Below are 6,000 nucleotides of genomic sequence, written 5' to 3'. Positions count from 1 at the left end.
TGCAATAATAATTGTGCCAAATTTTAGTTTACGTCTTTACTGGTTTCTGAAATAAAATTAAAAACTAAAAAACATATAGACAGACAGTAAATGAAAAGAGATAGACTATTGGTTGCATTTAGTTTTTAGCTCCTCTTTGTCCATGGAGCTACATCATAAAGTTTTTGTCCAGAGATTTGTTACAACTTGTAACATTCTTTGGGATATAGCATATATGATGTTATACATCGAGACTACTCTAGCTATAGTACATTATGTTAATTGTTAACGTGCAGTCAAATACTCAGCTTGGACATTCTGTGGGTTGTTTCTGTCCAATCATCATTGACTGCTAAAATATCACCTGGTGTCAATCTCTCTATATCCAATTGGGCCTTCATTTTTCCTGTAAGGCTAATTCCTGTAATGTCCTTCTTATACTGTTTCCCATGACTTTTGTTTTCCAATACGCAAACCACTGAGACTTTTCGGAGGTTATTTCATACTTTTTAATTGTTGATGACACAATACATCCCTGTATGTATCTTGGTTATCCCACTTACGTACCTTGACACTTTTGTTGAGAAATATCTTTCTGGCTTTCCCTTCTATGACTTCTCCAGCTTAGTGGTCCAAATCTCACTTACCAATCATTATGATAACTTTCTTGCCAAGTGAACTAGCTTTCTGTGGTTGGAAAAAATTCTTCTATTTACTAAAAGATCTATGGCTGGAAAATCTGCCAGCACTTCCTGAAACTGTGTTATAAGCAAACACTATTCTCAGGACTGCATTGACTACAGGCTCTTACTGAGAGCAAGGACGTAGCCAGCGAGGAGGTCTAAGGGGTCCGAATCCCCCCCCACATTTTCAATTTTTTCAATTGTCTTTTTTTAGCAAACTATTATTAATATTTAAATGATTCAGTACAACTATACTTTAACTTTATTACCAAATCAGTTTGAACTCATTTTACTATGCAGCTTCATAAAGCCCACTTCTCTTTATTATGACTGTCTTTACGAGCTCTACGTATTTGCGTTGCTACAGGATAATGCACATCGGAATCCGAGCGGCGAGCACTGACCCTGAGTCCTGACCGTCAAAGTCAACAGCCTCTTCGTCAGGGTGTTAAGAAAGCAATCCGCAGGTAGTGGTGCAGCCAAACTACAAAAGCGTGTTTGTTTGACGCTTGTCAGTAAAGAAAAGTCTAGCAAAACAACTACCTTGCTTATTCTACTCTCACTGCTCAGTAGCATCGTAGCGCAGTAGCTCTCTACATCTTGTTTAGCTAGTTGTTCTGTCATTATACCAAACCAAAGTGTATTAGGTGGTTTTAATACAGTGATAGTGAAGAGTGTACTGTTTTCCATAATGAAGCGAAGTAATGTCAAAACTTTTTTTAGTGATTGTTTTTTCATCAGGTATGGAAAACAAGTTTTAAATATTGTAAATAATTTGAATAGTCATTCAATTTTACCACAACTAATTTTTGAAGATGTAAGAGCACCATGCACTTCATCATCCTTCACTCAGACCAAGTATCCATGAAATACAGAACTAGAAAGTGATGATATTGGTAAAATTTCCAAATGCCTGTTTTCTTCTTGTCATAGTCTCGAGTTTTCTAGTAAACAGCTGCAACAGCAACGTAGCAAAGTTTTATTTGCAGTAGATGAACCAAATAATAAATTTTTATTCCCTACTAAATTAGTAAGTAAAATAAAAAAAACAGTAATGCTTCCAAAGAAACTGGTTGAAATGATTTACTTGTTACCTTACTCTAAAACGGCTGATGGCGCTTACTGTAAGTATAGTGTAAGCATTTTGTACTGAGGCAGTTTGGAATGGGTCCCAAGAACACACATTAGTGCCATCAAATAGAAGAATGCTTTAGAAGCATGTTGCAACAAAGTATCAAAACTTGTTCTACCACAGCGAGTATTTTTTGAAGGTGAAAAATAATTCATAGTGTTGCTTTTCAGATAGATGTCGAAAGGAAAAAAAGTTTGAGGAAAACAGAAGTACTCTTAAGCCTATAATTGAAACAATTATCTTTTGTGGGGAGCTAGAGTTGCCTTTGAGAGGCGATGATCATAATTAATTCTTGTAACTATGGTCCGATTGTATTGGATAAGCCCAGGTTTAAAGATGGAAAATTTAGGACTCTTTCAAGGCATAGAACTAATGCAGGGGATCAGAAACTAAGAGAGCATTTGATCAATATTCCTAAATAAACAACTTACATTAGTCCTAATATATAGTCCAGTATAATCCAGGAAACTGTTGTTAGATAAGCCAATAATGGTAGAGCATTTACTTTAATAGCAGACAAAACACTGGACGTGTCAAGCATGAACAAATGTCTTTATGTTTCATTGATTCAGAAAAAAATGCTCACGAGAACTTCTATGTTTTGTAAAAGTTATTGATATGACTGCTGCAGGAATTTCAACTCTAATTCTTAACTAAGTCGGAGTCTTGGACTCAAATTGGAAAATTTAGTTGGCCAAGGTTATGATGGCATGAGCACAATGAGTGGGAAGTTTAATGGTGTCCAGACAAGTATTAAAGATCATCCAAGAGCATTATATGTGCCCTGTGCTAGTCACAGATTAAATCTTGTACTAACAAATGCTTTGAACAACAGGAGCGTCAAGATTAGAAGTCAAGAAAAATGTTACTTTTGTTAAAACTCTTTTACATACATCACTTCTTAATGTGCATTTGTATACTTGTACTGTGTTTTCCAGACAGTAAGCATTGTTTTTAAAATTACATTACTACTTAAGTATAATAAAATTCAATTATTAATTTTGTACAGCCTACTAAAGCAGTGCCTCCACAATTATGACTATCATTCATCAACACAACCTATTCAAATACATAAAAAGTGCAAAAGTCACTCACTATTTTGCTTCTTAAACTTGAAAGTTTCAAAAATTAGAATATATCCGGATAGGGCCACAATTTCGTCTAGAACCCCCCTCCCCCAAACCTTTTTACTGGCTACGTCCTTGCCTGAGAGATCATTTTCCTTATAGAACCAGCTAATATCACCTGTTATTAAAGAAATAATACTAGGACTGGATACAAGCAGAACATCTCTGAGTGTATGACTTATCCAGCAGCCTCCTTTTTACATGCTTAGGTTCACCAAGGAGTTTGCTGCAACCTAGATTCTTTTTGCTTAAAAACTCTAAGTTGGCAGATGATTCCATTTATTTTTCTTCTATAATATTCTTTTGCACTGCTTTGGTGCTACTTATAACATAATTAACAAAACCTTATTATCTGGGATTTCTTTGGCAACTTCCTTCTAGAAAAAAAGGTCTGTGGTTCTCCACATGTATTTTCTTGTTCATTGTTCATCTATAGCTTTTTGAATATAGTGGTACCTTCGCTTTGATAACTTTGTCATATTTCTTAAATAACTTGGTAGCTCCTTTATGAGCAGTGCTTCCTGAATGACTAACCATTTGGGTGAATTTAGTTAATTTTTTATTGCAACGGTGATAAGTTATCCCTTTTTCCTTTCTGCCCTCGTTCCTTACTTGCTTGACCCATTTGTTGATAACCCCTGTGGAAGCTGCACTGTTTCCCAATAACCTGTGTTTGTTTTCATCATGTTTCTTAAGGCGATACAGGATGATCCCTCCTAATACTTTTTCCACTACACAGAATGTAAGATAATGTTCTTTCCAGTGCCTTATCTTCTTTCTTGAGGAAAATTAATTTGTGCCTCTTTCAAATCTTGAGGAATACTCTCTTATAAGAAGGCATTAATTATCTCCAATAAGATAGCAGAATACATACCAATATCATATGTAATATACAATATGATTCCATTATATCTTAAGAATTTCGTATTTCACCTAGACCTGATGATTTGTTTAATCTAAATCATCTATTTGACGATCATGAGTTTGCTATATACATCATTTTTGCCACTGTAACATAAGAAGCTAAATCCACCTTCTTAAGGTATGAGATGTTAATTTTGAGTTTAGCTCCAGTTCACCTTCCTACCATAAAAGCTAAGTTATGTGGAGAAACTCGGTTGCTCCACCGTGTTTAGAGATCGGGTCTATCACGTAGTGCACTCAATTGTGTACCTGATGAGACAATGAGACTACCACTTCACTTATACATAAGGTGTCTCTGATGTTGAAACAATGTAAATGTTTCGTTTTGAGCTTTTTTGTCATCGAGTTTCTTTGATCTCTTCAGACGAACATGATTCGAGATTCCAGGAGTCAAGTTTGAGACAGCGTCAGATACCAGACGCTGCCATAAAAGGAAGGTGAAATGGAGCTAAACACAAAATTCAATTGAATCAACTCTTCCTACCACAGTTACATTATGCATAGAAAACTCGGTTGCTCCATCGTGCTTAGAGATTGTGTCTTATCACATCATAGTGCATTCAATTGTGTAGCTGATGAGACAATGAGACTACCACTTCACCTATACATAGGTGCCTCTGATGTCAAAACGATGTAAATGTTTCTTTTTCAACTTTTTCATTGTCAACTTTCTTTGGATCTTTTCAGACGAACATGACCCCAGATTCCAGGAGTCAAGTCTGAGACAGCATCAGATACCAGATGCTGCCGTAAAAGGAAGGAGAACTAGAGCTAAACTCAAAATTCAATTGAATTAACCTTTTTATGATAGCTATTTTATGTACTCATATGTTAATTTTGTTTTAGGTAAAGGAAGTAACTTCAAAATTAAAAGGTAGTTTCCTATATCATACCAACTATAGTCAAAGAAACTACTAACCATTATAATTAATTCTGTTTTAAGCAAAACAGGAGCTAGCAGATTTGATATATTCAGTTAAGGAGCTGATTATAAATCATTTGGATTATAAGCTGAACTTTCAACATTGTGATTAAACTGATGTTGCATGTCACATAACTGCACTAAAATTTGACGGTGTCTCAGCTGATATTCTTAAATCTAAAATTTAGTTCTTTCTTTAAAGCTGAAGCTAAGTAAATCTAAGTACTCTGTCAGGTGTCTTTCCTGATGATTTTAAATTGGAAAGGTATTTCAATTATACAATTCGAAAGAATTTACTGACAAAGTTAATTTCAAACCAATTTCTCATTCAGTGTGTTTTCTAAGGTATTATAATGTATAATTTAAGGACAAGTTAGTATCTTAAATTTTAAAATTTAGGCCTACTATCCACCAATCCAATGATCATGTACTTTTACAATGACAAGTTACAAAAACTTCTTATTCCTTCGTTGTCAGATCTTTTTAGTCGTGGTGTTGAATGGCTTCATCATAAAGTTAAAATACAATACATCACTGTGGAAATACTACTAAAACACGACCACACATGATACTACATGCAGGAAGCTGTGGAACGGCAACAAAAGGTATGAGGAAATTCTTGATATAAAAAAAAATTGATTCATTGATGAGAGACAATGAATTACCAAACTTGAAGCTATTGGACTCCCGTTGAGATGCTCGTGAATGCTCAATGCTTTTCTGACTGCAGAGAGGATAGTGACCCTTGTCAGTGATTTACTGAGTTGTTCAGTAAAGTGTCCTTGTGATAATCTTTTTTATATTCATCATTATTTTGTGTGCCACGGCATATTTTCCCATACGCATAAATTGCCGGAGCATTTCCTTCTGTTTTGCAAGCGTGTGTGTGGAAAAAACTATATTAAAAAAACTATTCAACCGATTTGAATAATTTTTTTTTAGTTTGTGTGTTATAAAACAAGGTATTTTTCCATATAATATTATAATTTTATTTTTATTTACACAAAAAGAATATAGGTTATAACAAAAAACTAAAAAATGAAAAAAAAAAAAATTTCAAGTTTTAACTAAAATTTTATTTATACAATATTTTTTTTTAAATTTTTTTTGCTATACCATATGAAAGAGCATGAAAAACTGAACAAAAATCATGCATAATATGGTGTGTGTTACAGTAATATTTAACCAGATACTGCAATATATACAAAATACAACAAAAAGCAATTTTTGTTC

This window comes from Homalodisca vitripennis, chromosome 1, assembly GCF_021130785.1.
Source record: "Homalodisca vitripennis isolate AUS2020 chromosome 1, UT_GWSS_2.1, whole genome shotgun sequence".
NCBI lineage: Eukaryota > Metazoa > Arthropoda > Insecta > Hemiptera > Cicadellidae > Homalodisca > Homalodisca vitripennis.
This window is presented reverse-complemented; position numbering follows the sequence as displayed.